The sequence below is a fragment of the Pleurodeles waltl genome, chromosome 7 (genome assembly GCF_031143425.1).
Source record: "Pleurodeles waltl isolate 20211129_DDA chromosome 7, aPleWal1.hap1.20221129, whole genome shotgun sequence".
NCBI lineage: Eukaryota > Metazoa > Chordata > Amphibia > Caudata > Salamandridae > Pleurodeles > Pleurodeles waltl.
In genome coordinates, this window is record NC_090446.1 from 110,048,053 (window position 1) to 110,059,621 (window position 11,569).

Consider the following 11,569-nt stretch of genomic DNA (forward strand, 5'->3'; position numbering starts at 1 on the left):
TGTGGTTCTACCCGGATGATTTCCTCCACCATGACCCTTAGCTCCTCCTCTGAAAACCTGGGGTGTCTTTGGGGTGCCTTGAATGTGGTGTGAGTGATATGTGTGAGGATGTGTGGGGTGATGTGTGTGGGTGATGTGTTGTGGTGTGTGGTGTGAGGTGCGTGGATGGTGTATGGGTGATGGTGTTCTGTGGCTCAGATTGAGTAGGTGCTCCTGGCTTGTGTCTCTCTCTGTTGGCAATCTTTTTCTTTATTGAAAGGGTTGTGGGTAATGTGGGTGTGTGTTTTATATTGGATTGGGTGTGTGGGTGTGGTGTGTGTATGTGTGTCAGGTGTGTGTAGATTGAATTGTCCAATGTGATGGTGTTTTGCAAGTGTGTGTGTATTTTGAGCGCGGCAGTGTGTACCGCCAATGGTTTACCGCGGTTGAAAGACCGCCGCGGTGATTCGTGGGTCTTGATACTGTGGGTGTATTCCTGTTGGCGTAACGGTGTGGGTTTTGGTACCGCCAATTTATCACTGACCTTTGGTCTGGCGGAATTGTGGGTGTCTGTATAGTGGCGGATTTCTCTGTGTGGGTAATAATACCCATAGCGGTATACCGCTGTGGTCACAGTATGTTGGCAGCCGTCAGCACAGCGGTAGGGGGCATTTACCGCCAGGGTTGTAATGAGGGCCTAAATATATAACCTATTACAAGCCAATAACTGCATGTCCAACCCGTATTTAGTCTTTGAAAAAGAAAAAAATACTTTACCTATATCACACACAATGTAATACGGAGAATAATATTTAAGAAACAGTAAATTAAGCTGGGCGTTACAAAGATTAGTGATTAGTGTGAAAAAACCTTGGGTTGTTCCTATTGGCCAAACTTTTAAGAGACTTCTTGTATCAAAGTTCCAGTTAGTCAATGGGGGCTCCCCTTGGTATGGAGATGGGATTTAGGAGGTTTTTGAGGGCTAGAGACCCAGTTGCGGGGCAGTTGTGTGATGATTCTCCCCTCTCTGTTGATGTCCACTTAATTTGTTCACTTTTGGGCTGTTGTGGATTACTTAGTACATTTTAATCAGCTGAATCGTAATCCAGCTTCTGTCACTCATACTGATTTTCTGGATTCGATTAATCTTTTTTGTGCATTTTGAGGGCCGAGGAGAAGCACTTTAAACCATTCAACAATTTACAGTGTAACCCATTTGGTCATACATTAAATCCCGGAGTCAAAATCAAAATTCAAAAGGTTTATTACAATTTCATAGATAAACTTATGTAAATGAGTCTCAAAAACAAACTATACAAGTACAGAATTACCAAAGGTGAGTTAAAACAGTGAAATAGGTTAAAGCCCACCAACATGAGACATACCAAAACTTCAGGTCCAGCAACACAAAAGATAAGGAACAATACTTGGTGTTCAAAATTCAAGCCTTGATTCTCCTGCCTAACCATTGAATCTATAGAAGCCTAACTACTCTGGTAAGCTGTGGGAAACCCTAAAATTCTCTGGTCTAAGGCAACAGAGAATTAATTAAAAGTGCCAGCACTACAGAGACTGCAGTAGAAGTTCCTGTAAAAGAGATGTGCGTGGCATGAAGCCACATCAGCCAAGCAAGAGAAAACAGAGGTCTATATCTCCCTATGGGCCTTCTCTACAAAGAATTGGCATAGGACAGCGGCGCAAGTCATTTTGCTGTGCTGGCCTACGCCAATTTGAAAGGGCAGCAATGCACCGTATCTACATGATACTATGCATTCTTGTCCTTTAAGGCCGCGCCAGCACACAAATTGCACCGAGCGCCAACACAGGCACCCTTTCACCATGGTGCTAAGGTGTCTGGGTAGTTGGCATGATTGTTTTTGTGCAGGGAGTCACACCTTCTTGCACAAAAACAACCACAAGAGGTGTGTTCCTCATTCAATGTGTGCTCCAGAATGCAGCACATATGGAAAGAGGAAAAAACAAGGAGAAATGTAAGCATTTCTCCTTGTTACGCCTGCTCTGGGTAGGAGTACATTTTTGGCGTTACCCCAGATGTACGCTTTGTTGTAAATCTGGGGCAGTGTCAAAGACCATGGGTGTTGAGTAGGAACACCCACAGCAACACAGATGGCACGCCTCCCATGCGCAATGTGAGGCAATGCAGTGACTTGCACTGCATTGCCTTACACCATATCTACAAGGCCAGGGTGGCTTTGCGTGGCCTTGTCGATATGGATCTGCACTGTGTGCCACATGAGCGTCAAAAAAGCGATGCTCCATTGGCCCACAGAGGCTTGTAAATAAGCCCCTATGTCTCTATGGGTCCGCTCTAGTCAAAGAGGAAAATTAATCTGAATATTTATGTGGCTAAAACAGTCTTATCCCATCGAAATTCAGACAGTTGAAGTCCATGCCGGTAACTTTCCATGGTCTGCACATAGTTATGAATGTTGTCTTCTCATTAGACTTTCATCTCTCGGTTCATGCATCAGGACGTCCTTGGATCGCTCTCATCTTCAGGAATCCAGAGGGGAATTCTCCTTCACAGCTCCTTATTAACACCAACGTCCTTCCAACCTGCCTTCCCATATACCCCCTTATCTATAACTAACAATAATCTTTTCATTAAGAGAAGGCTTTTGCAGATGCACCTGCAAGTAAAGAAATATACAGCAAGAGGAAAATGTCCATGCTGAAGGTTAAACACAGAAAAACATTTTAGGCCTGAACTCCAGTTAAAATAACATAGACCCTAATGAACATTCAAATACATGGTTATACATGCATTTCACATAACTATTATAAGTGGGGAATAACCATAAAAGTGTCAATTAACTAGATTACCATAATATTCATACATTGATTATACTGCATGCGTGTGATTTGCATATGATCATTCTGAATTTCTACTTATAGGTGCACTTCAGTTTTCGACTTTCAGTTCTCTTTGTTTGCATGAAATCAGTTAAATACACATTATATATCATTGAGGACATTTCATTTTCCTTTCTGGATTGCATTACGGCACAGACAATCATTACGTAGAGCAGGTAGTGCCTGTGTTTTTCTAGTGTTTCCGCGGGGCTGCACTGGCATGTACTATACGGACCTGGGATCAGAAAAGGCATGCAGTTTCCCTGGCTCAGCTGAGCAGTGTTCAAGCAGCATCTATGGCTCTGTGCAGTGTTACAAGTAGGAGGAGGTACTGCCAACACTAGAAGGCTGAGGTGAAGAAGTGGTTTTCATGGCTTGTTTGATCTTGCTTCTTGGGATTTTCCTAAGGCTACACAGAAAACTCACTACCTAAGCAAGTTAGATGCCCAATTTTGAAATGTAGAGCCTGATGCAGGCCTCTCTGTTAACGTGGTTTTGGTCCAGCACTTCTGCTTGTCTACTATGGGAGCAGCAAATTTTGATCAGATTTCTCATTGCACTTCACATTCTCTTGGTGATAAAGTGTTTCAAAGGATCTCTGACAGACTTAATTCCTCAGTACTCTCTGTTCATGGGGTACACAGTCTGCTCATGCTTCCAAGACCATTCAAGGCAGTGCTTAATTTGTGCTTGTTGTTTCCGGTGCTGAGCACCAGCACTTATTTTTCAGAGCCAGAGTTTAATCTGTTGCTTCAAGCATTTAAAGCGAGCAAAAGACACATGTGGGAAAGACGGAGGAAGACAAAAACTAAAAAGTGTCACAATGGGACAAAGTAGGAAGCTGCAGGAGTGAGCTGAAGGGGCAGGGGAGACTTTAAATGAATTAAAGGGGCCCGAGATGGCTTCAGGATTACGCTGCCTCAGTATTCCATGTTTGCACATTTAATTGCAGCAGCTGCGTGTTTAAGAGGCGAGCTATTGTCACCGGCACGTTTTTATTTACAAGTTAAGCACTGGTTCAAGGACTCCTTAGCCTTTTTCTAGAAATGTTGTAAAGGTCATTTTTTATTGCTGTAGCAGACACCTTTGGTTCAGTCCTTCTCCTTGTTCTGTAATGAGTGATCCACAAGAAGGGGACAAACAAAACAGAGGCAGTCCAACTTAACTACCTGCTAACCTGTGGAGGGCGGAGCAGATCTTTCAGTGAACAACTGGCCAGGAAAGTGCAGAGGAAAAATCCCTAACTTGAAAATGTACTCTCCTCCACACTGAAAAATTTGACTGCTACACAGGATCCCCTGATTGTCCTGGAGGAGCCCTGGAATAGTCTTAGGGACACCTGAACGCAAGAAATACTAAATGCTTTCTGGTGGAGCTATGGCCCCATGTATCACACAAGCTCATTACATTTGTTCTAGAAATGGGGATTAGTATATACAAGGAAGATCGGGCATAGGGCCTGTTGCAGCAGGGGACTGCTCTCCATAGTTGGAGAGTGTGCATTATGTCAGTCTTGATATTATCATGTCTAGTGTCAAGAGAGAAAAAATATGCATATCTGATTGCAGGAGTGAAATGCATTTGTATGTGCATTAGGGGGGCACAGACAGATGGAATGCTCCAACAGAAGGACCCCCAACCGCTGTGCCATGAAGAAACAGAAGAGTTTCACAAAAGGTTGATATGAAGGCACTAACATTTAGAAGGACACCAAAGGAGGTGTAAGAGGAGGAAGTTTATTGGAATTTGGAAAACAAAACTTTGGCCAGGGATTTCCTAGAGGAGAAACGTTAGAAATAGGGTCTAGTGGTTTGCACCCTGTCCAAGAAGGGACCCTCACTCGGGTCAGGGTAAGGGAGTCACACGGCTAAGCTAACCCCTGCTCACCCATTTGATAGCTTGGCACGAGAAGTCTGGCTTATCTCTGAGACGATGTGTAAAGTATTGTACACACAGTAACATGTATAAACACTGCAAAAGTACTCCACACCAGTTTAGATGCATAGGCAATATTTATTGGATGCATAGGCATCCTCCTGCGCCTCATCCCTGGTGGCTAGTGGGCTCACTTGACCCGTGTGCCGCTTCCGCCGTCCCGTAAGTTGTTTTTCGTTTTTTCTGCGCCTCGCCGCCGGCGCTTCTGCCCCCATTGTGCCCCCCCGATTGCTGTCTCCCCGATCGTGTATTGTGCCAGTATTGTATTTCTTATTGTGTGGTTTTTCTTATTGTGACTGCCTTTAGTTTTGCTAGTTTTCTGTGTTTTTGCCCCTTGTGCGCTCCCCGATCCCTGCCGCTGCCTCCCTGCGGCCCCGCCCCCCTCGCGCCCCCATTTGCCGCTCCCTCCCGCCTCCCGCCTCCCAGCTGCTCCTCCCTCCCCCCTCCCTTCTTAATGGCTGGCGCTGCGCGTCGCGAGTGAGCGAACTCTGACCTGTTTTAGGTCCTGAGCTCACCCCCCACGACCGCAGCACCAACCTGCTGCCTCCTGCCTCTGTCCCACGACCACGCTGCCGTTTGCGTGTTCGAGGCCCTCCTCCACCCGCAGGCATCCTCCTGCGCCTCATCCCTGGTGGCTAGTGGGCTCACTTGACCCGTGTGCCGCTTCCGCCGTCCCGTAAGTTGTTTTTCATTTTTTCTGCGCCTCGCCGCCGGCGCTTCTGCCCCCATTGTGCCCCCCCGATTGCTGTCTCCCCGATCGTGTATTGTGCCATTATTGTATTTCTTATTGTGTGGTTTTTCTTATTGTGACTGCCTTTAGTTTTGCTCGTTTTCTGTGTTTTTGCCCCTTGTGCGCTCCCCGATCCCTGCCGCTGCCTCCCTGCGGCCCCGCCCCCCTCGCGCCCCCATTTGCCGCTCCCTCCCGCCTCCCGCCTCCCAGCTGCTCCTCCCTCCCCCCTCCCTTCTTAATGGCTGGCGCTGCGCGTCGCGAGTGAGCGAACTCTGACCTGTTTTAGGTCCTGAGCTCGCCCCCCACGACCGCAGCACCAACCTGCTGCCTCCTGCCTCTGTCCCACGACCACGCTGCCGTTTGCGTGTTCGAGGCTCTCCTCCACCCGCAGGCATCCTCCTGCGCCTCATCCCTGGTGGCTAGTGGGCTCACTTGACCCGTGTGCCGCTTCCGCCGTCCCGTAAGTTGTTTTTCGTTTTTTCTGCGCCTCGCCGCCGGCGCTTCTGCCCCCATTGTGCCCCCCCCCGATTGCTGTCTCCCCGATCGTGTATTGTGCCAGTATTGTATTTCTTATTGTGTGGTTTTTCTTATTGTGACTGCCTTTAGTTTTGCTCGTTTTCTGTGTTTTTGCCCCTTGTGCGCTCCCCGATCCCTGCCGCTGCCTCCCTGCGGCCCCGCCCCCCTCGCGCCCCCATTTGCCGCTCCCTCCCGCCTCCCGCCTCCCAGCTGCTCCTCCCTCCCCCCTCCCTTCTTAATGGCTGGCGCTGCGCGTCGCGAGTGAGCGAACTCTGACCTGTTTTAGGTCCTGAGCTCGCCCCCCACGACCGCAGCACCAACCTGCTGCCTCCTGCCTCTGTCCCACGACCACGCTGCCGTTTGCGTGTTCGAGGCCCTCCTCCACCCGCAGGCATCCTCCTTTGCCTCATCCCTGGTGGCTAGTGGGCTCACTTGACCCGTGTGCCGCTTCCGCCGTCCCGTAAGTTGTTTTTCGTTTTTTCTGCGCCTCGCCGCCGGCGCTTCTGCCCCCATTGTGCCCCCCCGATTGCTGTCTCCCCGATCGTGTATTGTGCCAGTATTGTATTTCTTATTGTGTGGTTTTTCTTATTGTGACTGCCTTTAGTTTTGCTCGTTTTCTGTGTTTTTGCCCCTTGTGCGCTCCCCGATCCCTGCCGCTGCCTCCCTGCGGCCCCGCCCCCCTCGCGCCCCCATTTGCCGCTCCCTCCCGCCTCCCGCCTCCCAGCTGCTCCTCCCTCCCCCCTCCCTTCTTAATGGCTGGCGTTGCCCGTCGCGAGTGAGCGAACTCTGACCTGTTTTAGGTCCTGAGCTCGCCCCCCACGACCGCAGCACCAACCTGCTGCCTCCGGCCTCTGTCCCACGACCACGCTGCCGTTTGCGTGTTCGAGGCCCTCCTCCACCCGCAGGCATCCTCCTGCGCCTCATCCCTGGTGGCTGGTGGGCTCACTTGACCCGTGTGCCGCTTCCGCCGTCCCGTAAGTTGTTTTTCGTTTTTTCTGCGCCTCGCTGCCGGCGCTTCTGCCCCCATTGTGCCCCCCCGATTGCTGTCTCCCCGATCGTGTATTGTGCCAGTATTGTATTTCTTATTGTGTGGTTTTTCTTATTGTGACTGCCTTTAGTTTTGCTCGTTTTCTGTGTTTTTGCCCCTTGTGCGCTCCCCGATCCCTGCCGCTGCCTCCCTGCGGCCCCGCCCCCCTCGCGCCCCCATTTGCCGCTCCCTCCCGCCTCCCGCCTCCCAGCTGCTCCTCCCTCCCCCTCCCTTCTTAATGGCTGGCGCTGCGCGTCGCGAGTGAGCGAACTCTGACCTGTTTTAGGTCCTGAGCTCGCCCCCCACGACCGCAGCACCAACCTGCTGCCTCCTGCCTCTGTCCCACGACCACGCTGCCGTTTGCGTGTTCGAGGCCCTCCTCCACCCGCAGGCATCCTCCTGCGCCTCATCCCTGGTGGCTAGTGGGCTCACTTGACCCGTGTGCCGCTTCCGCCGTCCCGTAAGTTGTTTTTCGTTTTTTCTGCGCCTCGCCGCCGGCGCTTCTGCCCCCATTGTGCCCCCCCGATTGCTGTCTCCCCGATCGTGTATTGTGCCAGTATTGTATTTCTTATTGTGTGGTTTATCTTATTGTGACTGCCTTTAGTTTTGCTCGTTTTCTGTGTTTTTGCCCCTTGTGCGCTCCCCGATCCCTGCCGCTGCCTCCCTGCGGCCCCGCCCCACTCGCGCCACAATTTGCCGCTCCCTCCCGCCTCCCGCCTCCCGCCTCCCGCCTCCCGCCTCCCGCCTCCCAGCTGCTCCTCCCTCCCCCCTCCCTTCTTAATGGCTGGCGCGCCGGAGGCGCGCCAGAGGCAAGCCCGTCTGCGCCCGTCCGCACCTGGACCGCGCCCAGCGCCACCCCCCCTGGTCCTCGCGCCCCCCCGCGTCCGCTACTCAGCCAACGAACTCTGCGCTTTCAACACCGGCTCCTCCACGGAGTGCTTCCTGGCGTCACCCAAGCACACTAAAGGACCTTTTTCCTGCCGCTCCTGCAACTTCTCCTGCATCAGAACGACAAAACCAACAATAGAATCACTCAACCCCAACCACCTGAACTGCATCCTCATCAACACCCGCTCCGCACGAAAACACGCCATCGAGCTCTGGGATTTGCTCGACTCCACTGCACCCGACGTGGCCTTCCTGACCGAAACCTGGTGGAACGACTCCTCGGCTCCGGACATCGCCATCGCCATACCGGACGGTTACAAAATCACCAGAAGAGACCGAACCAACGGAATCGGCGGCGGAATAGCCATCGCTCACAAAGCTTCCCTCAAAATCCACACCCACACTGACGACACCCTCAAGACAGCCGAACACCTCCACTTCCAGATCCACACAGACCCCAACACGACCCTCAGAGGAACCCTCATATACCACCCTCCAGGACCAAGAGCCCCCTTCAGCGACACCATCGCCGACCTCGCAAGCACCGACGCCCTCGCTTCCCCGGATTACATCCTCCTGGGAGACCTAAACTACCATATGGAAAATATCAACGACGTCAACACCGCAGCACTGACCTCCAACCTCCTCAACCTCGGACTCCGCCAGCTGGTCAACACTCCCACCCACATCGCTGGACACACCCTCGACCCCCTCTTCACTTCAAGCAACCACATCTCGTTCAGCCACACCTCCGAACTCTACTGGACCGACCATCACTGCGTCCATTTCTCCTATAAGAAAATTACCGAGCAGCACCGCATCCATCTACCCCCCTACCGCCGCTGGGGCAAAGTCACCCAAGACCAACTGACCAGCACCCTCGTTAAAAACCCTCCACCCGACGCGACCGACCCGAGCACAGCCGCCATCAACCTCCATCAATGGATCCTCGACTGCGCCAACACCTTAGCCCCACTCAAGAAGCCCACCGCCAACCAAGGAAAGAAAAAACCAGCCTGGTTCACAGACGAACTAACCACCTCCAAAAGCCGTTGTCAGAAGCTCAAAAAGAAATGGATCCTAGAACGCACGCCCGACAACCTCGCCTCCCTCAAAGACGCAAACCGTGAACACCACCAACGGATCCGCGTCGCCAAGCGCACCCACTTCACCGAACGCATCAACAACAACGCCCACGACTGCAAAGAACTCTTCGGCATCGTGAAAGAACTCTCAAATCCAAAAGCCAACGCCAACGACATCCCGCCCTCCCAGAAACTCTGCGACGACCTCTCCACCTTCTTCCACCAGAAAATCGCTACCATCCACAACAGCTTCAACACCGGCCCACCGCCAGATCCCCCCCCCCGACGTCTCCAACCGCGACTGCCGCCTCACCGCCTGGACCCACGTGGACGACGCAGAAACCATGGCAACCATGAACACCATCCACTCAGGCTCCCCCACGGACCCATGCCCTCATCATGTTTTCAACACAGCCAACGCCACCATCGCCCCCAAACTCTGCAAGATCATCAACCTCTCCTTCACTTCTGCCACCTTCCCGGACAGCTGGAAACACGCTGAAATCCAACTCCTCCTCAAGAAACCCAAGGCCGACCCCAACGATCTCAAAAACTTCCGCCCGATCTCTCTCCTCCCTTTTCCAGCAAAAGTCATCGAGAAGATCGTCAACACACAACTCACCCACTTCCTCGAAGACAACTCCATCCTGGACCCCTCACAATCCGGATTCAGACGAAACCACAGCACGGAGACTGCTCTCCTCGCCGCCACAGATGACATCAGACATCAAATGGACAACGGCGAAACCTCGGCCCTCATCCTTCTCGACCTATCAGCCGCTTTTGACACAGTCTGCCACCGCACCCTACTGACCCGCCTCCAGGAAGCCGGCATCCAAGACAAAGCCCTCTACTGGATCTCATCCTTTCTCTCCGACAGAACTCAGAGAGTCCGACTCTCCCCCTTTCGCTCCAAAGCCACCAACCTCATCTGCGGCGTCCCCCAAGGATCCTCCCTCAGCCCTACTTTGTTCAACGTCTACATGGCCCCCCTCGCAAAACTGGCCCGCCAGCATCACCTCAGCATCATCTCCTACGCCGACGACACCCAGCTCGTCCTCTCTCTGACCAAAGACCCACTCACCGCCAAAACAAACCTCCACGAAGGACTAAAATCCATCGCCGAATGGATGAACAACAGTCGCCTGAAACTCAACTCCGACAAGACGGAAATCCTCATCCTCGGGCGCTCTCCTTCGGCCTGGAACGACTCATGGTGGCCCGCCGACCTCGGACCCCCACCCACCCCTGCCAGCCACGCAAGAAACCTCGGCTTCATCCTGGACTCTGCACTCACCATGTCCAAACAGGTCAGCACTGTCTCCTCCTCCTGTTTCAACACCCTCCGCATGCTCCGCAGAATCTTCAAGTGGATTCCAACAGAGACCAGAAAGATGGTGACCCAAGCCCTCGTCAGCAGCAGACTTGACTACGGCAACGCACTCTACACAGGCATCCCAACCAAAGACATCAAACGACTCCAGCGTATCCAAAATGCCTCCGCCCGACTGATCCTCGACATACCCCGCCGATGTCACATCTCCCCTCACCTGAGGGAACTCCACTGGCTCCCGGTGGAGAAGAGGATCACCTTTAAACTCCTCACCCACGCTCACAAGGCACTTCACAACGCCGGACCCTCCTACCTCAACTCCAGACTCAATTTCTACGCTCCCACACGTCAACTTCGATCCGCCAACCTCGCCCTCGCCGTCGTCCCCCGAATCCAGCGCAAGACCTGCGGCGGCAGATCCTTCTCCTTCCTCGCCTCCAAGTCCTGGAACTCTCTCCCCACATCTCTACGCCAGACCCAGGACCTCCTCACCTTCAGGAGACTCCTCAAAACCTGGCTCTTCGACCGCTAACTGCAGCACACCTCCACCCCCCTTCCCCCCAGCGCCTCGAAACCCTGACGGGTACATAGCGCGCTTTATAAATATCGTGATTGATTGATTGATCTGATTAAAAAAAGACCAAAATTACAAAAATCAAGCATAAACAAGTAAAGATGTGAATTTTCAAAGTTTAAATCTTTGTAAGGCACTTAGAAACACAATAGCTCCAACTGGGGCTATCACTGTGTCTTGAAAGAGTCATTCCTGAAAGTTCAATGACACTCGCCAGGGAGTGCGTGCCGATCATAGAGTCGCACAGATCCCCAGGTACACAATTGGAAAACAATGAGGAAACAAAAATGTTGCATTGACTCGTGGAGGTGAGGCGTTGCTGGAGCCGGTGAGGCGTTGGTTATTTACTTCTACCGTTGCATAGGCTCTCATTATTCTAATAAGACTACTGGATTCAGCATGCAGTCGTGTTGATCTGGCTGGAATCTCCCTCTAACGTGTATGAGACAGGGAATTGTTTTTATAATAAACCAGCTGATGTTCGGAGAAAATGTCCCTGCGTAAGGATATGTATGTTTCTATGAATACCAGGGACAAAACGTTACCATGTTCACCGGCAACCTATCTTACTGTAGCCTTGAGAGAAGCACAGAGTGAATAAGAATGTCTTGTTTTAGAATGTAGTGCT